The 27,455-nt window shown below is 49.9% G+C and overlaps 5 non-coding genes across 5 annotated transcripts; 4 read left to right on the forward strand and 1 right to left on the reverse strand.

The window, feature by feature from the left end:
• The first annotated feature begins 1,978 nt into the window (after positions 1–1,978).
• TRNAP-CGG (transfer RNA proline (anticodon CGG)) lies at positions 1,979–2,050 on the forward strand. The gene has a single exon. It is a non-coding gene; the product is annotated as a tRNA-Pro (tRNA).
• A 4,075-nt stretch (positions 2,051–6,125) lies between these two features.
• TRNAP-CGG (transfer RNA proline (anticodon CGG)) lies at positions 6,126–6,197 on the forward strand. The gene has a single exon. It is a non-coding gene; the product is annotated as a tRNA-Pro (tRNA).
• A 2,942-nt stretch (positions 6,198–9,139) lies between these two features.
• On the reverse strand, positions 9,140–9,211 carry TRNAP-AGG (transfer RNA proline (anticodon AGG)). Its single transcript has one exon. It is a non-coding gene; the product is annotated as a tRNA-Pro (tRNA).
• An 8,779-nt stretch (positions 9,212–17,990) lies between these two features.
• Positions 17,991–18,063, forward strand: TRNAP-UGG (transfer RNA proline (anticodon UGG)). Its single transcript has one exon. It is a non-coding gene; the product is annotated as a tRNA-Pro (tRNA).
• Positions 18,064–21,513: 3,450 nt separating this feature from the next.
• On the forward strand, positions 21,514–21,585 carry TRNAP-CGG (transfer RNA proline (anticodon CGG)). The gene has a single exon. It is a non-coding gene; the product is annotated as a tRNA-Pro (tRNA).
• The last annotated feature ends 5,870 nt before the right edge of the window (positions 21,586–27,455 follow it).

Consider the following 27,455-nt stretch of genomic DNA (forward strand, 5'->3'; position numbering starts at 1 on the left):
TGTGAGCAACTTACGGAACAGAATCAAAGGTGTGCATGACAGACGACGCAGAACAGAGACCAGATGGCTTGGGAAAAGGACAGAGATCCAAGTGCCTGAGGATATGATCGGAAGAGAAAGGGCAGAGTACGAGGCTGGTAAAAGAGCAGAGAACAGACAAAACAGGATTCCGTCTGTACCGCCTGCCTTCCCATGCCCTGCTCTGCCCGGCACATCTCATCCCATCTCTTCTCGGGCGGGACATGACATGTCAGCCTAGCACACTCCTTGTTGTGGCTCCGCCGCCCGATCTTTTAATCTACGTTGCCTTTCACGCTCAACAATGCTAAACGTTAAAGATCGCTCGCCGGTGGTGAGCCCAGCCAGCCCAAAATGTTCGCTCACTTGGCACTTCTGGGAATTTGAAGCATTTTTGCAATGAGCCAAACTTCCAGGCTATGGCGTTAATGAGATGTGAAAAGTTTAACAACTGTTGCTTTAAAAATGTGTAATAAGGAATAGAAGTAGGTATATTTTTATACTTGTTTCTTTTAGGTCAAATAGTATGCTGGGGTTATTTACAATCATTTGTGCCAGGAATGACAACTGAGATTTATCAGTGCTTATCTCGAATAACTGAACTGACACTATAATTAGTCTTCTAAAGCTGCTACCGCTCATAGCTGCAGGATTTAAGTTATGGTAAAACGAGAAGTATTTACCAGGAATAAAAGGAATGGTTGAGGACCTGTGCGGGTTTTTTCTAAAGAAATTGCCCTGCTGGACTAGGTAGGCCTCAAAATTATGGCGGGGCGAGCGCAGGCTTTCCTAATAAAAAGTAGCAGCACTGGTCCGGGCGTATGAAAAGTGTACAAGAGTTTCGACGCAGTGGGTTGAGTGGATCTCGCAGCATATATAATATATTGACTTCTATCGTATGCACTGAACCCTTCAGACGTACCCCGTGTTCTTAACCCCGGTCTTGATGTGTAAGCCGGCGGACTTGGTCTGGTTAACTGCAATAGATTGCTTTTAAGCATTGGGCAGAAAGTGCGCATGCTTTCAAACTCACAGGGAAAAGGTGCGGCAGGGTGTATAAGTCCGCATGCGTTTCTGTGCATCGAAGTAATGGACGAGTACCTTTAACAGCAACAAGCGGGCTCGTCCGGGATTTAAACCTGGGACCTCTCGCACCCTAAGCGAGAATCATACCCCTAGACCAACGAGCCGATGGATTAATGTGAAACGTCCCAATTTTGTGCCACACCGTGACCCGCATCGTGCGGCGTGCGGCTTCGAGCGCATTGGCCATAACCTCAACCGTCTCACAAGGTTATGGCGTAAAACGCCGGCTACAGACTGCCGTGATGGAGCATGGCCCTAGTGACCGAGCTTTGCCTTTGTAATTTGGGTTCCTGGACTTGCAAGCTTTAAATTATTTATGGCGATGCATGTTGAGGAACCGTTGGGACAGGAGGCAGGACCAGCAAAAGTGCAAAAGATAGAACAAGGCGTGATCGGTCACGGCGCGTCCGGGGCGTGATGGAACCAGACGGGACTGGGCGTGGTAGGACACGGGCACGGTTGGGCAGGAACACGGACGAGATCATATTTTATCTGTTCTTTGCTCTTTTCCAGCCTCGCACTCTGCCATGTCTTACTCGATCCTGTCCTTACACTTGGATCTCTGCCCTTTTCCCCGAGTCCTCTGCCCTCTGTCCTGCGTTGTCCTCTGCCGTGTACACACTTTCCTTCTGCCCTGTACGTTGTTCCACAATATGTTCTCAGTCGTGTCCTCCTGCCCCGCCCTGTCTTATTCCTCTTTCTACATCGGCATTCGGGTTACCAAACTTTTGGTCCCGAAATGACATCACTAACGACCTTACATTGTACGCTTATGAAATGGTGCTAGGTGCGGACAAGGCGCCAGAAACCTTCTCCTGTGCAATTTGAAAGTAACGACGCAGCCCAGAAAACGGCCACGTTGCATGTTATTATCGGCTCGTTGGTCTAGGGGTATGATTCTCGCTTCGGGTGCGAGAGGTCCCGGGTTCAAATCCCGGACGAGCCCAGCTCTTGCTGTCGGAGGTACTTGCAGGTTATCTCTGTCCATACAGACACATCCGGGTGTCTTGGACTTTCTGAGCGTCGTCGGCCCTTTTCACGCAAACATTATTGAACGGTGAACTAACCAAGCTAGCCTATCACACCTGAAATGCTACAGACATCGGATTACCTGCATTAGGACCATGGTGTGTTGTCGGCCATAAAAAACTATAGTTTTTCGCAGTGGCGGCATTATTGCCTCTTCGTTAGGTATCTCTTTGTCATGTCACGTTTCGTACTTTGCTATTGGAAGTGAGGCCAAATACACTTTGTTTTGTTTCGTTTATCATTTAGGTTTTAGTTGACCAGCGCTGAAATTTGCGCTTATTTTTTTTAAAATGAGTATGGATTTATAATAAGTGAGTTCAATAACACGTTTTAAGAATGATATGGATAGATCAACAATTGTGTGTAGCTTTTGAATGACATCAACCTCGCTTATGATGAAAGCCACTGCATGCTTAAAGCACCTTACCAGCAGATCGCAAATCTTGAGAAATCAAACAGCATGCCGTCTTTTCTTTGTCCAATCCCGTAAGTCGTCCGGTGCCATTCCTTGTGCTGTCCTGTCCCTACGCTCTTATTTATCCTGTTCCATCAGGTTCATTCCCGCCGCATCTTGCTCTGTGGCGTCCCCCTGTTCTTTGACAGGACAGATGACGGACAACTCTGGTCTCTTCGTCTAACGAAGTCAAGTGGGGAGAAACAATGCTCAAAGTTGGTCTCACACATTGTCTTGCGGTTTTCAACGTAAGTCCATCGGTCACGGCAAGCCCTGTTGCCTGAGCTACGCCCCCCGGCGCCTGAGCTACGCCCCCCGGCGCCTGAGCTACGCTCCCCGGCGCCTGAGCTACGCTCCCCGGCGCCTGAGCTACGCTCCCCGGCGCAGTCTGCAGCCAGCGCTCCTCGTCACGGGCTCTTGCGACAGTAGATGTGGCCAGTGCACCGGTAGCTGACGTGCAGCACCGGCACCGGCATTAGATGTGCACCGGCAACTGTTGCTTGTAAGATTTGGACGTAATAGCAAAGCCCGCAATTGGGATAGATTGGACTATGTCGGCCCGTTGGTCAAGGGGTATGACTGTCGCTTTGAATGCGAGAGATCCTGAGTTCGAATCCGTGGTTGGTTACATAATGGCGTACGTACGCCAACTTCCGTGCCAATCAGCACTTGGAGATGATGTGCAATTCTGTGCGTCGCTCGTGTACGTTTTCCCGTTCAACATCTTACTGCATTCATGCAACCCATCGCATCCAGCCGGAGGAAGTTCGCCGGCTGCAAGTGGATAAGTGTCGTGAATGTGTGTCAAGGCTGATGAAGCAGTGAGTAGCAAAAAGCAGCAAGCAGATGTTCTTCTTTATAGCGATCATTGAAGCCTTTGAAATTGGAAGACGAAGCGCAAAGTGAATCGGTTTCTCTCACTGAACATTGCACAACATAATTTGCCGAATACGAGAAATTGAGATATGCACAACTGCAATTCCGCGGCAGAAACACGCACTCGATCCCAGCGGTTCCTCTTCATGCATCGCTGGAGATAATTCAAAGCTTGCACGTCAATACAACCCGAATGGCCACAGCAAAGCTCGGATGCTAGGGGTTTGCTCGTTCACGACAGTCAGCAGCCAGCGCTTCACCCCATCATCTCATGGGACGATGATGGGTGTGGCCAGTAGACCCGGAGTCGTCACCATTCGATGTGGAAATAACGGCGCGGCAGAACTGGGACGTTACAGGTTAATCCATCCGATTGTGGGTCTAGGGGTATGATTCCCGCTTAGGGTGCGAGAGGTCCCGGTTTCAAATCCCGGTTGAGCGCGGTTATTGCTGTCAGATGTACCCGCGTACGTCGAATAGTCCAAGCGTGACAAGGTGTCGTTCTAAAATATGTTCGGTTGAAAGCGCAAACTTTGAACGCTAGGCCATGCAGTCAACCGAGGTATGTCCTATGACTGCAAGCGGTGCCAAAAAGTGTTTATGTAATCAGCCGCATATCTTGTACCCTTCACTTACTCTTGCCTCGTTACCTAGGCCCAACCCACAGTGACGCGGTGCAGAGTGGCACGGAAACCCATGTGTGCTTCCACGCTTCGAAATAGTATGTGAGTATCTTTGACATCAATGACCGGGCTAGTCTGGGATTTGAACCTGTGACCTCTCGCACCTTAAGCGAGAATCACACCCTCAGGTCAACGGCCCGTCCACGCCAATTCAAACGCCCCAATTCTGGCGCGTGCCCTTGAGGCTGGACGATTAACACCGCCGCGCGGCAGCGCGCCTCGGTGCCTGCGCAGTGCGTGTGCTCGCGCAGAGGCGATCGGCGGTGGTCTGGTGGCGCCGCGCTGGACCATGTGCCGGTGGACGGGGTTTTGAGCGCACAGCTGCTCGGTGCGTCGCTGGCCGCCGGCGCCCGGTGTACCCAGTACGACCTGTGGCCAAGTGCAGCAGCCTCGAGGCAGTTTTTGGGCTAGCCGGTTCTCGGGAGTGGCACGGTTGAAAAGGCAGATGCGAGTGTCGATGGGACTTTTCCCCCGCGATTGAATCCGGAGCCACAAGGGGGCCTGCACCAACAACGTTTCTTTCGTATCATACAGTAACGACTGCCGGTGCACTGGCCACGCCCACCATCGCACAAGCTCGTCACTTAAAGCGCTGGCTATAGCCTTGCGCCAAGAAGCAGAGCCAAGGGAGCAGTCCTGCGCCGTAAACGTCGAAATTGCGTTGACGTGCCTTGCTCTGTGACCTGGTGAGACGGTACTGGGTGCGGACAGTCAGCCCGGAACTGTGAATTGGATGATGTGACAGTAACGGCGCAGTCCGTATCTAGAACGTCACTGTGCGCTTCCGCTGCTATTTAATATAGGGGTATGGTACTCACTTGGGTACGAGAGGTCGCGGGCTCAAATCCTGGGCGAGGCCAGATGTTGTCATGAAAGGTAGCCTTCTAATGACATTCGGTGATTTTTGGCGTATTGGCGCATCTGTGTTCATGAGACGTTATGCGCTCTTCTGCGCGACACTATTGAGAACTTTGGGGCCTCTTCGCTGGGTGGCCCAATGTTTGGGGGCCAAGTGAGCGGACATTTTGGGCTGACTGGGCTCACCACCAGCGAGCAATCTTTAACGTTTCGCATTGTTGAGCGCGAAAGGCAACATAGTTTGGGCGGCGGAGCCACAAGGATTAAGCTGACAGAGTCTGTATGGCCCATGTTCAGTGAGCTAGAATCGCCGGGACCTCTCTCCCTGAAAGCGGTAATGATACCCCTAGACCAACTAGCCGATAAAACGACTCGTAGCGTCCCAATTCTAGGCCACGCCGTGGCACTACATCGTGCGGTGTACGGCTTGGAGCACACTGCCCATATTCACCATCATCTCACGAGGTTACGGCGTGCAGCGCTGGCTGCAGGCTGTCGTGAGGGAGCATAGTCCTAGCAACAGAGCTTGGTCTTGAAAATTGGGATTGCGCTGACGTACAAGCTTCAAATCAATTTTGACCATTGATGTGAAAGAATCGTTAGCACAGAAAATAAGAGCAGCAAAAGGGCAAAAGACCGAGCAAGGCATGGCCGGTCATGTCCCGCCCGGGATGTGATGGGACCAGATGTGCCGGGCAGAGCGGGGCATGGCAAGGCAGGCAGGACAGACGGGACGTTGTTTTATCTGTTCGCTGCTCTTTTGCCAGCATCGTACTCTGCCCTTTCTCTTCCGATCATATCCTCAGGCACTTGGATCTCTGTCCTTTTCCCAAGCCATCTGGTCTCTGTCCTGCGTCGTCTGTCATGCACACCTTTGATTCTGTTCCGTAAGTTGCTCACATTGCGTTCTCAGTCGTGTCCTTCAGTCTTGTCCTGTCTGTTCGTTTTCTACCTCTGTTTTCGTTTAACCAAGCTTTTGGCCTCCAAATGACGTCATAAATAAACTTCTGCTGTGAGATTTTGTAATGGTGCTGGGTGTGGACTGCATACCCGACATTGTTGCCTGTACAATTTGAAGGGACTGTCCGACCCAGAATTGCGACATTTGGGGTACGATGGTCGGCTCGTTGGTCTAGGGGTATGATTCTCGCTTCGGGTGCGAGAGGTCCCGGGTTCAAATCCCGGACGAGCCCTGGTCTTGCTGTAAAAGGTACTCGCGTGCTATTTATGTACGTACAATGATTTGTCGTCAGAACTTTCAAAATAGTCGCAATTTCTCACACCGGCAGACGTTTGCTTTGTCGTTAAGTGTCTAATCGTCATATCCTGTTTTGGTACTTAACGTACCACGTTTTGTGCTGTCTCGTCCTTACGCTCTGCTGTATGCTGTTTCGTCACGTCCTGTCCTGCTTTTCGGTCCGCTCTGTCGGCGGCGCTGTCCTGCTCGTTGTCCTGCTCTGTGCTTTATGTGCTGCTTTTCCTGCCACGCCTTGCACTGTCGCGCCCCTGTAATTTGGCAGCGCGAAGGGCAGACAGCTCTGGGCTAACGACTAACGAAGTGATAATAGTGAAGTGTGCTGCTGTGTGAATCAAATTCAAGTGTGAAGTGTGAATCAAAGTATACGTCGATCCATTTCGGAACAGATGTGAGTTATTTGGTCCCACGCATCACCCTTTTCTGAGATATGCTCATATCCCATGTCGCCAAAAAATGCAACTACATCCTTTTCTGCTTGATTATAACTTATCACTACCTTACGCCCAAAGTTTGTGAACTTCTCGTCCAAACCGGTGTCTTACCTCATCTTTTGTACTGCCTCATGGTCTGTACGATGTTGAAGGAAGGACGCTTTCTAGAATTGGGACGGTACAGGGATTTATATTGGCTCGTTGGTCTAGAGGTGTGATTCTCGCTTAGTGTGCGAGAGGTCCCGGGTTCACTTCCCGAACGAGCCCCTATTGTTACCAAAGGCACTCGCCTACCACTCCTCGATTAGAAGCGCATGTGGATTTATTCGCCCTTCTGTTTCTCCCGGAGCTGTAAGCGCAAAGGAATATTCCACTGAAAACCTGATGTTTGAAAGAGGCTCGTGACAATCATTAGACCAGGTCCGCCTCCCGCAATCTCGAGGCAGGATAAGTGACACTTTCCATGTTTAGAGGATTAAGCGCAGAAGATATGAGATGATGACGTGCTGATACATGATTATGGTTATGGATTAAAAAATCCACCGAAATCCATCCGAAAGTGGATTTATAAATCCACTTTCGTCGTCAAACAATCCATTTTATCTGTGCCCCTATGCCAGCCGCCGTCCACTGGCTACACACAGTCTCCCGCAGTGTGCATACGCTGAACCAGCCGGCCAAGAAACTCACTCTCCGTCGAGTGGCGCGCGATTGCATCAGCCGCGGGGCCTGGTGGGTTATGTGCCGCTACTGGACTCGCCTTCGTTCAAGCCCAGGTATGTGACAAACAGATCACTCATCACATGCTGTCTGTTCCGCCAGAACCTAACTATGCATAGCATCCGCAATGCGATTCAATACTTTCTTTAAAAAGTCGACTTCCTGCCCATCAGCCATTCGTTGCATCAGATAGTTCCGAGATCGCAACCGAATACACTCTGATTGACTTTGCCAACCATCGTATGAAGTCGTATTCGTTTCTCATTGGTGAATTGTCCCATCATTTCCGTAACATGTAACCATGACCCGTTTCCGATGGACGTAGTATATAAGGCGCACCGTTTGTGACCAGATATGCTCATACGATATTTGGATTCGAAGACGCAAGGCTGCTCTTGGTTGTGTAAGTGGACATTGTGATGTGAGTATTGGTGAGTGTAAGTTACTCACCAAAAAAGCTGTAGGCTGACAATATTTATATTTCTTTAACTCACAGGAAAGACTAGCACGAGCGAGGTCTACACCAGTTTAGCTATTACGAAAACAGTAATGATTCTGTTACAAATTGGCGCCAAGTGACCCGGGCTCGCAAATATATATTTTCAGTTCATCATTCTTCGAGTTGTCTTCTTGGACCATCCGAATCGTGAGCCAACCCATCCTCCACCTATCCTTGACAACGTGAGCCAGTTTCATGGTGTGACAGTGTTATTTGTATTTTGTGAGTTGCTGATTACTGACCAACCTGACATCTTAGATGACATCGTACATTTCACATCAACCCGTTGCGTCCAATTCCTTCGCTCCCTTCTGAATCGGAAACGGAAAACCCAGGAATAACACAGCAAAGAGGTAAAGAGTTCCTTATTGCTCGGTTTATTTACGATAAGCAAACTCAGACATACTTGGGCCGCAACACACACTGGCACATGCCATTCATTCTCAGGTCTTTTGATGCATTGGCTGCTGTCTGTCGACCCGGGGCATCCCACAGAACAGGTAAGCCATCGCACATGAGAGGCTGCCAACTTCGCAGCCCGCACCGTCACCAGAAAATGTCGACATGATGGGATTCAGACATGCGACGGTCGCGCGGGTAGGTGCCCTCTGATGTCACCGCAGACCTTAGAGCATGGTAGCATAAAAGGTGTATGGAAGAGACACTGAACCATTCACAAAATCGCAGGGCTCCCATTATAATTCGGCGGCGGATATATCTGAACGCAGCACCCGAACAACAGCAAGCCTGGCGCAGGCAAACTGATGCCATCTGGACGTCGTGAACAGGAAGGTATCCATTAAACCATTTCGTGTGCGGAATTCTTGTCGAACTGTCTGGAAAGGATGATCCACCGTACGCCGCGAATATACTGAACCGACCACGACGAGCTTCAGTGGCTGGACTTCCGTACATGCCCCTAGTACATAGTACAACCAAGCGTGCCTATCGAATATCGCTCATCAATCATTGCTCATTGCCCATTGTCATCGTTTTGACGCAACGGGTATTTTGCTCGCAGCATTATCCAGCATACTTTACGATCAATCCCAATGTTTTAGCCTATATCCTTACATCCGCGTGCTAGTATTTGATCAGCTTAAACGTTGTCCAGTGCACATAACTTCGCCGCACCTGCGGCAGCGGAGCGCGAAGGGATCCATGCTCCCACAGGCTTTATATATTGCTGATGTAGACTGCAAGTGATTACCTGCGTTAACAATACCTGGGCTCGTCCGGGATTTGAACCCGGGACCTCTCGCACCCTAAGCGAGAATCATACCCCTAGACCAACGAGCCATTAGTAGGTGTTCAATCGTTCCAATTCTGGCTGGTGGGTTTATTTCCACTTCGTACCGTGGGTGACTCTGAAAACACTGGCCACACTCACCATCGTCTCCCAAGCGAATGACGTCAAGCATAAGGAGTCACCAAACAGTGACCTTCATCCAACTTTAACTTCAACTCTTTTCACTTCGTTGGGCGGATAGACCAAAACTGTATGCCATCTGTCCTGCCAAAGAATAGGGCGACGTGGCAGGGCAAGGCATAGTAGGACACGCGGCACATAAAGCACATCACAAAAACCCGGGCAGACCATGACCAACGACAGGGTATAACGGAGGACAGGACAGGCCATAAAGGAACAGAATACAGCACAGCGTAGGGACGAGCAAGCAGAAAGAATACCACAAGACGCAGTTCGGAATTGGAGAAGGAAGAGAACGTCATGCCATTTGATGCACTCAGGCGTTCATGGCATATCACTTAGGCGTTTATGGTACGCAATATCTTTCATCATAAATCAATGCTGATCCAATTCATAAGCTACCCACGACTGTTCGAAAGTGGGAGTGTATGTGTGGGAGTGTCAGTTCAATAATGCTGCATCCAAAATTTCCCTCGTCAAAAACTTGCTGAAAACCAACGATTAATTCCAAAGTAATCAAGTACACATCCGTCCCAGAAAGACAACCTTGCATTGGCTGCACACACTACACGGCACACCTGCCTTCGACCAGATCATAGCCAGTATTAGAAGGCCTCTGTAAACCACATGCTCTAATAGGATATTGATCGTGGAAAGTCAGTGGGAAGGATGGAGTGCTAGGAATACCGTTGCTATTGATAGCTGAGCTTGTCCGGGAATCGCACCCGGGGCCTCTGGCACCCGAAGTGAGAATCATATCCGTATACCAGCGAGCCGACAAACTGCTTTGCGATTTCCCGGTTGTGGATCGCCCCGGTACATTAACATCGTGAGTTGACAGCTCCGGACCCAGTGCCGGCACCCAGCACCGACTCAAAAGCTCATAAGCGAACACATGAGGCACTGGTTATTAGCGCCGTCATTTTGTGACAAAACAGCGGTAACCCGGAAACCAATGCAGGAAACGTCTGAGGCAGCACGGGTCGGAAGTCCATATATGGTAGCGCAGGGTGGGACAACGTGCGGGGCAGAACTACAGGGTGTGCACGGCAGACGATAAGGACATGGGGAGACGATGGCAAGTGTGTACAGTGTGCTCGGAGCCGTACACTGTGCGCGGTGAAAGTGACGGCACGAGCCAGAATTGGAACGTTTTGGTACTTTTTGTCGGCTCGTTGGTCTAGGGGTATAATTCTCGCTTAGGGTGCGAGAGGTCCCGGGTTCAAATCCCGGCCGAGCCCAATTATTGCTCTCAAACATGTTTACTCGCCATCTACATCAATGAACATTAGCGCATATGAGTTCCTGGAGCGCTCTGCGCTTCGCTAATGCGTGCGTGAAGTCATACAAAAAGCGCAGAGTAGTGAGTCCTACCAACTGCAGACACGTTCAACTGCGCTGGCGTAAATATATGTGCTTAAGCTCAAGCATTTGCAGGTAAATAATATTGAATACTGGTGTGAACTATATACCTGTTGCCTCAAAACGATGAAAATGGGCAGTAAGCGATGCTTGGTTGGTGGCATTCGATGAGCGCGTTTGGTACGGACCAGGGAGCATGTGCAACAGTCTCGCCACTGAACCTCGTGTTGGTCGGAGCAACATGTTCTCGTGGAACGGCACGTCTCTCAGACAGATCGGCAAGGATTTCACACACGAATTGGTTGGGTGAGCACATCATTTCATCTGCGACAGGCTTGCTGCTGTTCAGGAGCTGCGTGAAGCGCTGTGACGGGGTTTTGCAGGCAGTTGATGACGTAGTTTACAGCGGTCTCAGTATTGAGGGCAATGGGGAGGGGGGGAGGGGGCAACAGAAACGCAACGCTTACCACGATATTTGAGTAAGATGAGTGTCAAGTCATGCGTTTTGTAACAGGCGTTCTCGCAAGTGATTATTGATATGTAAATTCACCTTGCGCCTTGCGCTGTACCACAAGTTGGAATGTCTCATCGCCACTTAGAAGCTTTTTCCCAGCACATTGCAACCAACGACCAAGAGGATTCGAACAGGTAATGTTGCTCCGGTGATGTGCGGCTTGCTGTCAGAATGATAGAGCCTCCTTACAATTCAAGGGGAGCTACAAGATGTTCGCCCTTGATCAACGACAAGGAGTCGGCTGGGCTCTGGTCCTCGATGGCGCCGCCTCCGGGTACCCTTCTGGGGTCGGTATCTTCTGCTTCTGCGCAAAGATTACTTGAGCAAAATGCGACATTGTGAAATAATTAAACAAAGGACTGGTTAAGTTACTGCCACCATTTAGAATGGTCCGGATTCGCAGCCCCTACCCGACTGGAGAGGAACGTTTATGGCAATGGCTTGTGATAAGTAAAGAGTGCCAAGACCAAAGGATTAGGCGCCAACGATCTTACATGAAGTCTACAACCCGCTCACTGCGAACAAACGCTTAGCGTCATTCTTGATCGAGACACGAACACGCGGGGGCAAGCTGGTTATTGGTCTAGTGTTGCTATTGGTCGGCTTATTAGCTATGAACAAGCTCATGGTACTCGGTCACTGAACACCTCAGGCAAAAGCCATTAAGTCATCCGCCTTCTGGACTAAACTGTCCTGGGAAAGGCGCCTGGCCTGCTGCCCGTCAGTCCGTGGTACATCCCACGGAACGGAAAACCCAAGGCAAACGTAACGTTGCCGACATAGCAGCCCACATAGCCAGCTGAAAACACCGACCCAAGCACAGCCAATACACAACACCGACCCATCAGATGGATAACGGCAGGTCGGATGATGCCCTTTACCACCACAGCCAATTCTAGAGCTTATTTTCAGGCTGCACAATTGAAGACAATACTGAAGGGTGATTAATAGCATTTCAGAGCTTTTTCAGAGTTCTGCGCTTGTAATGTTGTTTTTTTGTAACAGTGTTGGCTGCGATGCTGGTAGATTTGTACATGCGATGGATATGCATTGTTCATTGCTCTGTGGGATATCACCGTGCTGAAAGTACAGAACATGAACCAGACAACAGAAGGGAGGACAGAATGCAACAGGATGCAACCTGTCTCTCCTACCTTGCCCTACCTCTGTTCTCTGAACTGTGCCCCACCCTACAGTCCGCATAACATATGCACTCGTAGGTATCTGGTCCTTTAAGAAGTGTTGTCTCCTCTGCTCTAAGTACCTTCTCGTCCTTTCTTGCGCTGTTTCGTTTTTATGTGGAACCCTATCTTCCGCCATGGACTGTTTTTCGTCCCACCCCGACCCTGTGGTCTTCTCTATCCTTTTCCATCCTCTGTCCTGCGATGTCCTCCATTCTGCTCAGTCACCGCTCTTGTCCCCTCAGGTGCTCTGCTCATTGCTCTGTGTGCTGTCCATCCTGCAACTCCTTCCGCTGTCCTGGCGCTTCGTCCTTGAGCGGGAGAGATACCGGACAGCTTTAGCCCATCCGTCTCGCTAAGTGAAGAGGTGTGAAATTTGAAGATAAAATAGTATTTTAATCTTTTGAGAGAAAATTGATTCGTCAGAATTTGCAAGCTTTTAGTCAGCTGCTTTAAGCATCCAATGTCTTTCATCATAAAACAATGCTGATACAAATAAAATGCTACCCACGGTCGTTTAAAGGAGTAAGTGCGTTCAAAAAGTTGTATAAAAATTGCTTCACGGAAGAATTTGCAATTGAAAGACAGAACGAGAAAAGATCTTGCAAGAAACCCGCACTCATGCCCGACTCGAGCCGAATCAATCTACATCCGTCCCAGATTGACGCCATTGTAATGGGTGCACACACTGAACAACACACATGCCTTTGTTTACACCACTGCAAAGAGTAGAAGGTCCCAGGAAACCCACATGCCCCAACACGATAGCTCTCTTAGATGGGGAAGCAGGAGTATTACACCATCATAGATTGCAATAGCTAGAAAATCCACATACTCCAAAACCATAGCTCCCTTAGATGGGGAGGCAGGAGTATTACACCATCATAGACAGCAATAGCTAGAAAACCCATGTACTTCCGGCATGATAGTTCTCTCAGGTGGGGAAGCAGGAGTATTACACCATCATATATAGCAATAGCTGGACAACACCGGGAGTAACAACCTACAGGGCAAAAGGGAAGGGTGTGCATGGCAGAGCGAAGATGACTCCAGGCAAAGGGCAGAGATCAAAGAGCTGAGAATGGATCGGAAGAACAACGACGTAGGACGAAGGAGACAAAACGGCAGGGGACAGATTAAAGCAAACTCTGAGGGAGAATCAAACAATGGGCCACTTGTTGAAATTATTCGAGAATGAAATGAACTATCAACGATGACGATTAACTATAACTGCCATCAGAGATCAAAGCCCTATCCCCATTGACTAAGGGGCCCCGACGGATGTAAGTCGAGACCCTCGGCATTGTCCCTTGTTGGGAATTGGGCCTTCAGGCCTAGACAGACATGGAGACAGCTGTTTGGTGCTGGTGGTGCCTGACTCATATAGAGCCCTCATCGATTCAGGTGGCCCCCATCGGCGCAGGGGCATGTCCTGGGTTTCCGCGCACATGAATAGGTTAAACTATGGATTGTTTCTAGAAGCCTGGAAATTGAGTGTGTGTCCTGGACTTAAAAGGGGTCCCTCGTTGCTGCAAGGGCCTGACTAACGCGAATGACGATCCGGGGCGATACGCCCTTTTGGCCCCAAAGGCGCCCATCGGCCCCGTGTCGACGGAACAGAAGCAGTTTTTCTACAAAACGCAACAAAATTGGGCGTCTTTGGGCTTCCGGGCGACCAAGACCAGTCGCAAGAAAACAGACTGGACCACAAGAAAAAAAAACAACATTATCTCCCCGATTCAGAGGGTGGTGATTAGGAGATGTAAGGCTCATTACCCTATCCAGAGCCCCTACGCCCGTTTCCGGGAACCCTAAATGCCCACTTGCAGCGTCAATTTTTGAATGGAGAGCAACACGCTCCTGTCAGGGCCCTGTCTGATAGCCTGTTCTTGATCTACTTGATCGTTCTGCGGGGCTATCTGTATTGAGGTTCAGACGGTTCTTTTTTTAGGTGGAGGGCCCCACACTCTTACCGGGAGCCGTAGTGTGTTCGGGTGCGCTATATCGTTTGGGGTCTCCCACAATGTCGTGTGGGTATTCATTATTTGAATGAGGGACCCAGCGCTCTTGTCTGGGGTCACATCTGTTAACCTGCTCGAGCAGAGTCGATCATTCCTAGGCCTTCCATATTGTTCTTACGTACTTTTTCTTTAAATTGGATGTTGGGGCATATGTTGGGGCATTGTCGCGACCCATTTATTAATCTTACATGAACTCAAATGCCCGAACCAGTGGCGGATCAATGGAGACACGGAACTATGCCCCCCCCCCCTTTTTGCCCCGAGGGGACCCATAGGCTCCGAATTGGCTCATGACCGGCCAAACGGACTCAGCTTTCGACACAAAACACAACAAAATCGAACGTGTTTGGGCCTCCAGGCGACTAAAAACAATCGCAACGAGGCTAAGCAGCAGAAAGCAGCCCACCCGTAAGCAGACAAAGTTAATTCTTAGCTGACTGAGGGAGTTTTGATTGGGGGAGGGGCATTTGAAGGCTCATTACGCTCCCCAGAGGCCTTGTGCTGTTCCCGGGCCCTGTCTGTTCACTTGCCGGCTCAATCCGATCGCTAAGGAGCCTTCCACGTCGCACTTGATCTCTTTGCATTTTCTCGCAGGGCCCTACGCTACTGTTTGGGACACTTTCTGCTAGCATGCCTGGTCACTGTTGATCGGTCAGGGGCTCTCCACGGATTTGTCTCATTTTCCCGAAATGTTTGATACGCTTTGCCGGGCCCCATGTACCGGGATGCACTCAGTTGCTCACGAGCCCTTCATTTTAGTATTCAGTTCTTTCCTTCCTCGGGGGATCTTGTGCTGTTGCTGGAGCCCATATAAGGTAAGGTACCGAGCCCTTCCATGCTCAGGGGCCCTCCTCACTGATCCAGGGCTCTTTTCACTTGATCTCGTTTTCGGAGGACCCCTCACTCCTATCGAGGTTCTTTGTGTTAACTTGCCCGACACCCTTGATCGCATAGAGGCATTCATTCACGGACACTGGGTCTTGGGCAATTCCCATTTGCTCAGAGAGCCCTGTGCTCTGGCCAGGGTGTATTTGTGTGATGATGTATGATGAATGACGAATATATGATGATGACTGCGGCAGCCAGAAGTTAATATTTTCTTTGAGGCAGATTCTAACAAGATCATAATTGTTGGACGCCACATCTACACTTTTTGCGTAGAGATAGGGCTCCTGTTGTTTTGCGCGATCTGATCTGAAGCACGCTCTGGTAGGATAATCTCAGGTATCACAATGAACTGCCGCACGCCAATAACGCATAATGCCGTTTCTTCTCCCGCCAGTGCGTTGTTCCCATTGAACCTTAATGACAGACCATTCAATCCGATGGTCCTGTACCGGAGGCCGATGTTCTATTCGAAGCGTCGAATTGGAAACCGAGTACCTTCATCAGCAATAACTGGGCTCGTCCGGGATTTGAACCCGGGACCCTCTCGCACCCAAGCGAGAATCATACCCCTAGACCAACGAGCCGATGATCATCCGCAGTATCCCGATTCAGGCCAGCGCCGTTCCTTCCATATCGTACAGTTCAAGACTCCCGAGAGCACAGCCACGTCCACTGCCGTCTCAAAATGAGCCCATGACGTGAGCACTGACTATAGAATGGCACAGAAAGCATGCTCTCGGGATCAAGACTATGCGGTGACGATTGCAATCTTGTTGATGTGCAGAGTTAGAAGTCAGGAACTGATGATCCATGAAGCAGCTGAAACTAAGAAGAGTTTCGTCTCTTAAGGAGCAAGCACCACTTCAACTGCAACTTTACGTTTCTGCACATTGCGAGACGGATGGGTCAGAGCTGTCTGGCTCCGTCCTGCTCAAGGACAAGGTGACGGAATAGAGGAAGACGCTGCAGGACAGGCAGTACACAGGACACCAAGTAGAACGTCTGAGAGGACAGGAACTGCGACTGGGCAGAACAGGTGGCAAGGCAGGACACATCATGGAAAAGGACGGAGAATAGCACAGGGACGAGGCGGGACGAGGAACAGGACGGAGGACGGGGCTCGACATAGAAAAGGCACAGCGCAAGAAAGAACGAGAGGGTGCTCAGGGCAGGGGAGACAACACTTGACACAAAACGATATACTCAACGAGTGCATGTGTCATGTGAACCATTCGGTGGGGCACAGTCCAGAGGGCAGAGGACAGAGGCTGAACCAGCGAAAGAGTGCACAACAGAAGAAGGCAAACTCGGTCCTGTCCAGCTTTGGCTTTGTTTAGGCTGTTCCTCCCCTGCAATGCACAACCATGGGACATAGGAGAGGGCAGGTAGGCAAGACAGGCTGTATCTAGTTTTATCAGGATATTTTAGCTCCATGCCTTATGTCCTATCTTGTCTTCTGCGTGACCTACCTTTCAGTCTGCACTGTTATTTTTCTTGCTCTGAACTCTCCGCTCTTTCCTGTCATTCAACGAGCCTATGATCCATAATGCAGCCGCTACCAGGAAAACAACGGTATGGTCACCTTATGAGACGTGTGGCGTCAGCTCGGACGGTGCCATTTGGCGCCACAACCAATCTTAGAACTACTCTTCAGGGTGCACGATTGAGCATAGTGCCGAAGGGTGGTGAATAACATTCGGGTTTTTTTACGGAGTTCCGTCCGTCGGATTCTATGTTCTGGTTACGGTATTGGCTACGATGCTAGTAGAGTTTTATGAGCGATGAATATGCACCGTGCTTTGCTCCGTGGGATATCTCCGTGCTGGCAGGACAGAACAAGAGCCAGAAGAAAGAATAGAGCAATAATGAAATCAGATGCAACCTATCTTGTCTACCTTGCCCCGTCCTATGTCCTATGGTTGTGCATTGCAGAACAGGATCACTCCAAACAAGGTCAATGTACGACAAAGGCGACTTTGCCTTGTTCTGCTGTGTATTTTTTCGCTGGTTTAGACTCTGTTCTCTGGCCTCTGCACTGTGCCTTACCGCACTGTTAGCATGGCACATGCACTCATTTGGCATGCCATTTTGTGCCAAGTGTTGTCTCCTCTGCCCTGAATACCCTCTCGTCCTTTCTTGCGCCGTGCCTTTTCTATGTCGAGCCCCGTCCTCCGTCCTGCACTGTTCTTCGTCCCGCTTCGTCCCTGTGCTGTTCTCTGTGTTGTGTCTTGCCCTGTCCTCCGTTCTCCTCAGCCATCGTTCCTGTCCCCTCAGACGTTCCACTTAGTGCCCTGTGTACTGCCTGTCCTACAAACGCCTTCCGCTGTCCTGTCGCCTTGTCTTAGAAGGACAGAGACCTGACAGCTTTAGCCCATCCGTCTCGCAATGTGCGGGGACGTGAAGGTGAGGTTGAAATGGTGCTCGCTTCTTAAGGGAGGAAACTCTTCTTAGTTTCAGCTGCTCCATTACCTGAATTCTAACCTTGCAGCAATAAGATTGCAATCATCACCGCATAGTCTTGATCCCGAGAGCATGCTTTCTGTGACATTCTATAGTCAGTGCCTTCACGTCATGGGTTCGTTTTGAGACGGCAGTGGAGGTCGCTTGTGCTCCAGGGGACTTGAACTGTACGATATGGAAGAAACGGCGCGGCCCTGAATCGGATATTACGGACCAATTCATCGGCTCGTTGGTCTAGGGGTATGATTCTCGCTTTGGGTGCGAGAGGTCCCGGGTTTCAAATCCCGGACGAGCCCGGTTATTGCTGATCAGGGCGCTTGGTTTCGAATTCAACGCTTTGGACTAGTCACCGGCTTCCGGTTCTTGCCTCGCTGCGTTCATGTGAATTTGGCGGTAAAGTGATTAAATTTGGTATTCGGGTAATTTGGCGGTATGGTGAAGAGACTTGCGATTAAGGGTGAGTAGCGACAAAACATTGCGCTGAACAGCGGGGGAAGCGGCATTCTTCACTGTTGGCATTCATGCGTTCATTGTTGATACCTGAGGTTATCTAATCAGAGCCGGCTTTTACTGCTACATCGCGCAGAAAAAAGAACCCTAACTAGACTGAAAAGTGTAGAGGTGGCGTTGAACAATTATGATCTTGTTAGAATGTGTCAAAAACGTAATATTGATTGCTTGTCGTCATGGTTGTCATCATACATTCGTCCTTCATCATACATCATCACGCGTATAGGACCCCGAGCAGGGCACAAGGCCTTCTGAGCAAAGGGGAATCGCCCAAGACCAGTGTGCGAGAACGAATGGCCCTTTGCGATTAAGGGTGTCCGGGCAAGTTAACGCAAAGGACCCCGATAGGAGCGAGGCCCCTCCGCAAACCAGATCAAAGGAAAAGAGCCCTAGATTAATGTAGAGGGCCCCTGAGCATCGAGTGTTTCGGTGTCTACCTTATATGGGCTCCAGCAACAGCACAAGGCTCCCCGAGGAAAAGGAAAGGACCTGATACTAAAATAAAGGGCTCCTGAGCAACTGAGTGTATCCCGGCACGTAGGGCCCCGGCAAAAGGATATCGAGCATTTCAGGCAAGTGGGAAAAATCCGTGGAGAGCCCCTGACCGATCAACAGTACCCAGGCATGTTAGCGGATAGTGCCCTAACAACAGCGTAATGCCCAAAATGCAAAGAAATAAAGTGCGACGTGGAAGGCTCCTTAACAATCAGATTGGCCCGGCAGGTGAACATACAGGGCCCGACAACAGCGTAAGGTGTCTGGCAGCGTAAAGAGCCTCCAAATGTTCCCTCCCCCAATCACCACCCTTTCAGTCAGCTAAGAATTAACGTTGTCTGCTTGGGAGCGGGCTGCTTACTGCTGCTTAGTTGCGTTTGCGTCTGTTCCTGGTCGTCTGGAGGCCCAAAATGTCCGATTTTGTTGTCTTTGAGTTGGAAACCTGCGTCGGTTTCGCCGGTCATGGGCGGCTCCGGAGCCTATGGGTCCCCTCCAGGCGCAAGGGAGGGTATAGTTTCGTGTCTCCCTGGATCCGTCACTGGCCCTGGCAGCTTGATAACTGGGTCCCGACAAGAGCATGTGCCCCAACATCTCTTCAAGAAAGGAGTACTCAAGATACAATATGGAAGGGCTTGGAATTATCTACTGTGCCCGAGCAGTAAAAGACTTGGCCCCCGCCAAAGGCGCTAGGCCCCCTACTCAAGCAATGAATACGCACCACACAATGTGGGAGATTCCAAACGATCGAGTGCACCCGAGCACGTGAGCTTATATGGCTCCCGACAAGAGTGTGGGGCCCTCCATTAAGGAAGGATGTACCCAAGAATCGGTGCAGATGACCCAGGAACGACCGAGTGTACCAGAGCAGGTTATCAGAAGGGCCCAACAGGAGCGTAGGACCCTATACTCAAGGAAAAAATACCCGGGACCCAGTGTAGAAGGCCCCCGAAAGATCGAGTGCAACCGTGCAGACAATCTGATGATCCCCGACATGAGCGTAGGGCCGTTCACTCAAATAGCAAGACCAACGTAGAGGCCCTCTGAACGATGCAGTGCGCCGGAGCGCGTTATCAGATTATCGAGTGCGTCCGAACAGATTATCTAGATTATCGAGTGCGCCCTTAGTTGATATCCTCGATAATCTCGATATCCTTCCAGTGTATAATAAATAATCCGCCCCACTTTTATACGTGATGGTGTAAAAATTAAATAAAAATATAGTGTGGAGGGCTCACGAAAAATCATGTGTACCCAAGCAAGCTATCAGATGGCCTCCGATAAGAGTGCAGGGCTTACATTCGAATATTGAAAACCCAATGTTCAGGGCCCCCAAACAATCTAGTCCGCCCGAGCAGGTTAACAGATGGGCCCCGACAACTGCAAAAGGCCCTCCAATGAAAAAGAGCGTACTCAAGACCTAATCTAGTGGGCTCTAAATAACCTAGTGTACCCAAACAGGTTAGCATATGGCCCCCGACAAGAGCACAGAACCCCAAGCAAGTGACAATTGGGAGAACTTTAGGCCAATGAAGAGGGCTCCATGGGCATATGGTGGGTGTGTCGCTACGTTAACAGAAACCACCGTGAAGGGGCCCTGAACAACCGAGAATATCCCGGCATGTTAACATATGGAGCCCCCGGCTAAAGCGTATGGAGCCATTTCGACGAATTGAAAGAATAAACGGAAGACCCCTGATTAACAGGAATGCCCTGGCACGCTAGCAGGAAGGACGTCAGCAACAGCGCAGGGCCCTTCAAGCATATGAAAAGAATTTAGGGCAACGTAGGGGCTCCTTAGCGATCTGACTGATGCTGCAAGTGGACGTTTAGAGCCCCCGGAAATAGCATAGGGCCTCTGAATAGCGTAATGAGCTTTCAGGCTCCCAGTCACCTCCCTCTCGATCAGTGAAGAATAATCTTTGTCCACTCGCGGACCGTTCAGGCTCGCTTGTGACCGCTTTTGTCGCCTGGAAGTCCAAAGACGGCCAATCTTGTTGCGTTTTGTGCAAACAACTGCCCCTGTTCGACAGACTATGAGCCATCCCGGAGCCTATGGGCGCCTTTGCGGCCCAAGGGAGGTATTGCCCCGGCACCGACATGCGTGCAGCGGGCTCGAAGTGCCCATCGCGAATGACGATTAAGGGTCCAATTTGAGTTGGCCGGAGGTCGCCTTCGAGCCGGCCGGAAACCGAGGGATCCGAAGGGCCTCTCAGCACCGACTATTGAAAGCCCAATTGGAGCTGGCCTGAGGTGGTATTAAGAGGCCCGTCCCAAGGGCTTGTACCTCAAACTCAGTCAGACGGCCTCTTTTGCCGATTCGGGTCTCCCGAGTTGATGAGCGCCTCTATATCGGTCAGGTACCACCAACACCGAACAGCCGCCTTCATTTCGGCCTGGGCCTTATTTTGGACCCAGATTTTGCTTGAATCTGTGCCCTGTCTTTTTTCCTTCTTCGTCATGTGTCCTTGTTCTTACGATCCTGTTCTCAGTTCTTAGATCTCTGTCCTTTGCCCGGAGTCGCCTTCCCTCTGCCCCGCCTTGTCGTCTGTCGTGCACACACTTCCGTACTGCCCTGTACGTTGTTACAGCCGTTGCTGGCAGTCCTGTCCTGTCTTGTCCTATCTCAGTCCTTTATTAACATTGGCTTGATAAGGTACTGGATGTGGCCAGTTGGCCCCGGACTGCCGACTTATGAAAGTAACGGCGTCGTCCACAACTAGGACGCTATGGCATAAATTGTCGGCTCGTTGGTCTAGGGGTATGATTCTCGCTTCGGGTGCGAGAGGTCCCGGGTTCAAATCCCGGACGAGCCCGGTCGATGCTATTGCTATCAATGATAGTATAGTTCTCCTCCGTCACATGCATGGGTGCTATCGTGATAGAGCATGCGGTTGCCCTGGACGTGATGCTCTTTGCAATGATCTATACACGTCATGTACGTTCAGTATGTGCAGCCGACGCAGTGGCATCATGCTGGAATTGACGTAAGTTAATTTAGTATGAGTGGAACATTGCTGTGATTTTCAGCAAGTTCTTCAGTGAAGGCAGTTTTAGGACAATCTTTTTGAAATGACACACTTTTAAACGATCGTGGGTAGCTTTTCAATTGTATCAGCATTGTTTTATGATAAAAGCCGTTGCATGTTGAAGGCGGCTGACTGATAAAGAAGCGGCTGACTGATAAATAAAGCGGCTGACTGATAAATAAAGCGGCTGACTGATCCTGACGGATCGATCGAAATGCCAATCGAGGAATCGAGGAATCGATGGAATCGAATGGCATGGCGTTTTATTCTTTCTGCAGCTCCTTATTCCGCTCAGTATTACAATTTGTTTTTCTCCGTCCCCAAGCTCCCACCCATCTTCTTCCGTCACGTTCTTTCCTGTCCTCTGTTCTACTCTGTCGACGGTCCTGTCCTGCCCAGTGTCCTGCTTTGTGCTTTATGTGCTGGTTGTCCTGCCACGCCTTGCTCTGTGGCATCGCCCTGTTCTTTGGCTGGGCAGAGGGCAGAGAGCTCAGGTCTATCCGTGTAATGAAGTGAAAATGGGTGAAGTTAAAGTTAAAATAAAGGTCACTCCATTTGGGGAGAAACGCTTCTTCAAGTCATTTGCTCCCATAGCTCGTCATGCAGTTAGGTGAAAGGATTGCAACGCAAAGCACATCGACACAAGTCCACCGTCCAAGTCCGAGTCCACGGGCGATGCTCACATCTCATGTTGTCGAAAAATGCAACTTCATCCTCCATCTATGAGCTACGACTGACATCAGAGATCACAGCCCTACCCTCATTGGCTAACAGCATCGACATGACTTTGACATTTGCAAGTACCGTGGGACCTCTCGCATCCAAAGCAAGAAACATTCTCCCTGACCAAAGAGACAGCGGATCACACAGTAGTATCCGGATCGCCGTGCGAGCCGTTCCTTTCACAGCGTACAGTTGGTGGCTCCGGGAGTACTAACCACATCCACTGCCGTCTCACAACAAACCCATGACGTGAGGCACTGGCTATAGAATGCCAACAGAAAGCAGAGTCTTTGGATCAAGACTATACAGTGACGATTAGAGACGTGTTGATGTGCAGGGTTAAAGTTCAGGTACTGGTGATCCATGGCGTAGCTAACGTTAGGAAGAGCGTGTTGATGTGCGGAGTTAAAATTCAGGTACTGGTGATTCATGGAGTAGCCGACATTAGGAAGAGTTTTCTCTCAAAGAAGGAAGTGCTATCTTAACTTATATTTATGTATTCACCTTGCAACACGGGTGGGTTAAGGCTGTCCGGTCTCTCTCCTGCGACAGGGCGAGGCGACGGGACAGAGGAAGACGTTGCAGGATGGACAGCACACAGAACAATGAGTGGGACATCTAAGAGGACAAGACCAGTGACTGGGCAGAACGGAGGACAGAGCAGGACAGACGACGGAAAAGGACAGAGAAGACTACAGGGACGGGCGGGACGAAGAACATTGCAGGAGGGAGGATGGGCTCTACACGAAAGGAACAGAACACGAAAGGACGGGAAGTACTTGGGGCAGAGGGGACAACACTCTGTTTAAGACCAGATACCAAACGAGTGCCATGTGGACTGTTGGGTGGGGCACAGTACAGAAAACAGAGGCCAGGGGCTGGACCAGGGAATGAGCATGTCACAGAACAAGGAAAATTCGGTTCTGTCCCATTTTGTCCTTTTTAGACCGCTCCTGTCGTGCAATGCACAACCAGAACAAATAGAAGACTAAGGCAATGTAAGTAGACAGGTTGCATCCTGTCGTATTCTGCCCTCTGTTCTGTTGTCCGGCTCGCGTTCTGTACTGTCAGCACAGTGCGTCTAAGTACCTATACCAGTACTTATCCCATAGAGCAACGCATAATGCATGTCCATCGCACGTACAAATCTGCCAACGTCGCAGCCAACACTGTTGCCAGAAAACAGCATTCCAAACGTAGAACTCTGTGAAAAACTCCAAAGTGTTATTTATCACCCCTCCGTATTGTCCCCAATTGTGCACCCTGAAAACTAGCTCTGGAATTGGTTATGATGGTAAAGGGCATCATCTGACCTGCCGTTGTCCACCTGATAGGTGATGGTGTCGATGTTTCCTGGTGGCGGTGCGGGCTGCTTTGTCGACAACCTTATGTTTGCCTCGGTTTCCCTGTTCCATGCGATGTGCCGTGGCTGACAGCCAGTGGGACATGAATCTCACTAGTCCAGTCTAGTCCAGAGGGCGAATGACTTGATGGTTTGTGCCTGAGGTGCTCAGTGACCAGGAACCGTGAGCTTGCCTACATCAAATAAGTCGACAAATACCAACACCTGACCATTGACTAGCTTGTCCCCGCGTGTTCGTGTCCCGATCAAGAATGACGCTAAGCGTTTGTTCGCAGCGGCGGGGTGGTAAATTTCATGTAATATCGTTGGCGCCTAATTCTTTAGCCTTGGCACTCATTACTTACCACAAGCCATCGCCATAAATGTTCCTCCCCAGTCGGGTAACGGTTGCAAATCCAGACCATCTTAAATGGCGGCGGCAACTTAACCAGTTCTTTGTTTAATTCCTCTGCACCGTAGTATTTCGCTCAAGTAATCTTTGCGCAGAAGCTGCGGGTACCAACCCCAGGAAGGCACTCAGAGGCAACGCTGCCGAGGACAAGAGGGCAGCCGACTGAGTTCGTTGGCTGAATTTGTCGTTGGCTGAATTCGAACATATCTTAAAGTCCCCTTGAAATTTAAGGATGCGCTATCATACCGACAATAGGCCGCAAATTGCAGGGACAATATTGCCTGTTCGAATCCTCTTGATGGTTAGATGCACTGTGCAGAGAAAAAGCTTCAAAATGCGATGAGACATTCCAACTGGTGGTACAGCGCACGGTGCAGTAATAATTTACATAGGAATGATCACTTGCGTGGACGCCACTTACAAAACGCAGTATTTGTCACTCTTTCTACTGAAATATCATGGTAATCGTTGTTTGGTACTTCGCCTGTATCAAATTTATCGAAATAGTGCTATTTTTATCATCACCTCGTTGCCCCCCCCCCCCCTCATCAAAAAATTGCTGCCCCCCCCCCCCGTGCCCTCAATGCTAGGTCCTCTGTAAACCACGTTATCAACTGCCTACAAAATCCCGTCACAGCGCTGGACGCAACACACGAACAACAGCAAGCTTGTCGAAGGTGATTTGAAACGCGCATGAAATCCTTGTCGATCTGTCTGAGAGACCCGCCGTTCCGCGAGAATGTGTCGGCGCGACGTTCAGTGGCAGACTGTTGCACATGCTCCCTGGTCCTTAGCAAATGTGCCCATCGATTGTTACCAATCAATCATCGTTTATCGCCCATCATTATGGTCTTGGCGCAACTGGTATATAGCTCACATCATTATCAGATTTTCTTTACGTTCAAATCCTTCAGCTTAAACACACAGCATTACGCCCGCGCACTTGAACGTGCTTGTAGTCAGAAGGCTAACTATTGTTTCATATTTACAGCCTTCGCACGTGTAGTAGCATAGTGCAAATGACTCCAGGAACTCATATGCACTAATATCCGTCCATGTAGATGGCAAGTGAACATCTTTGGGAGCAGCAATCGGGCTCGTCCGGGATTTGAACCCGGGACCTCGTGCACCCTAAGCGAGAATCACACCTTTAGACCAACGTGCCGACAAAAGCGACCAAAACATTCCAATCTTGGCTCGTGCTGTTGGCTTCACGTCGCACGGTATGCGGCTCCGAGCACGCTGGCCACACTTGCTATCATCTCCCAATGTCCTTCCTTGTCATTGTCTCAGATTTTTCCTGCGTCGGTTTTCGATTTACCAATTTTTCCGTCACGAAATGACGACGCTCATAACCAGTGACTTATGTGTTTGCTTATGAGATTTTGAGACGGCACTGGGTGCCGACAGTGGGTCCGGAGCTGTCGACTCACGATCTTAAAGTACCGGCGCGATCCGAAACCAGGACGTCACAAAGCAGTTTGTCGGGTCGCTGGTATACGGATATGATTCTCGCTTCGGTTGCCAGAGGTCTCGGGTTCGATTCCCGGACAAGCTCAGCTATTAATTTCAACGGTATTCCTAGTACTCCTTCCTTTTCGCAGACTTCCATAATCAGTATCCTATTACAGCATGTGGTTTACTGGGACCTTCTAAGAATCGCCATGGTCTGGTGGAAGGTATGTGTGCTGTGTAGTATGTGCAACCGATGTAATGTTGTCTTTTTGGGACGGATGTGTACTTAATAACCATCGAGTTAATCCATGGCTTTCAGGAAGTTTTTGGGAAGCAGATTTTGGATACAACATTTTTTAATTGACTCACACTTTTAAACGATCGTGCGTGGCTTTGAATTGCATCAGCATTATTTTAAGATGAAATACTTCGCGTGCCGTAAATGTCTGAGTGACAACTCACAAATCATAATGAATCGAATAGCGTGACGTTTTCTCCCTTCACCAATCCCGACTTGCATCCTGTGGTTTTCTTTGTGCTGCCCCGTCTCTTCGCTCTGCTGTATCCTGTTCCGTCCTGTCCTGTTCCGTCCTGTCCAGTCCTGTCCTGTCCTGTCCTGTCCTCCATTTTGCCCTGTCGTTGGTCCTGTCCTACCAAGTGTCCTGCTCTGTGCTTTAGGTGCTGCTTGTCCTACCACGTCTTGTTCTGTCACGTCGCCCTGCTCTTTGGCTGGACAGATGGCATTAACTCTGGTCTATCCGTCGAACGAAGTGAAAAGGGTTGAAGTGAAAGCAAGGAAAAAGGCCACTCCTTGGTTACTCTTTTTGCTTCACGTTGTGAGCTTGGGAGACGATGCTGAGCGTGATCAGTGTGCTCAGAGCCACCTGCCGCACAAAATGAGAGTAAAAGCGCGAGCCATAGTTGGAACGCTGGGATATGATCTGTTCAGTTGAAAACCCAAGGAGAAATGTGCACCACCGGGGAAGCTTCAGGGGTATAGCATGTCGGGCTAACATCTCTATGTGCACCAATCGCACGACAACTAGCCCGTCGCATACGGACCCGGTGCTGTCTGCGTGTGGGTCACATGATGCTATTTCAAATCACTTTGTCCTCATATTTTAGCTGGTCCCTCTTCATCATAATTTATCCCTCCCCCGAATCTCAGAGACGTCGTGATATCCACGGCTGTCTGGTTATCACGAACATGATAGCGCCAGCTCAACCAATGCTTGCGTGGAATACCTGCCGACCGAAGCAGCTGTTGCGTGAAATACCTGCCGACTGAAGCAGCTGATGCGTGGAATACCTGCCGCGAACATGTGGCATCCAGATCAGCCCAAAGGTCAGTAGTAGAAGTGCTGCACGGGCCCTCGAGTCCGCACTGAACGCGCCAATCGATTCCGCGCCACTACCAAGTGGAACGAGGCGCCGCTGTAAGAGTGTGAGATGCCGGGATTGGGATGGTATTTCGCACGCGGATGAGACGTGGATGACATCGGATCCCCGGGAGGAAGGATGTACTCGTGTTAAAATATGGTTTATTGCTAACGTTTTTCTTCCTTTATTTCCGATCTGATGTCATCAACTACTATATGTGTTATTTCATTTCTGTATACCAGTGACAATTGCTCTGAAAAGCCATCTGTGGCAGTGAGCATAGCAACACGTGGTCATTATGATGATCATCAACAGTCCATAAATTCATGAGAGATTCGATCGATC

The sequence above is a fragment of the Pollicipes pollicipes genome, unplaced genomic scaffold (assembly GCF_011947565.3).
Source record: "Pollicipes pollicipes isolate AB1234 unplaced genomic scaffold, Ppol_2.1 Scaffold_6138;HRSCAF=7277_pilon_pilon_pilon, whole genome shotgun sequence".
NCBI lineage: Eukaryota > Metazoa > Arthropoda > Thecostraca > Pollicipedomorpha > Pollicipedidae > Pollicipes > Pollicipes pollicipes.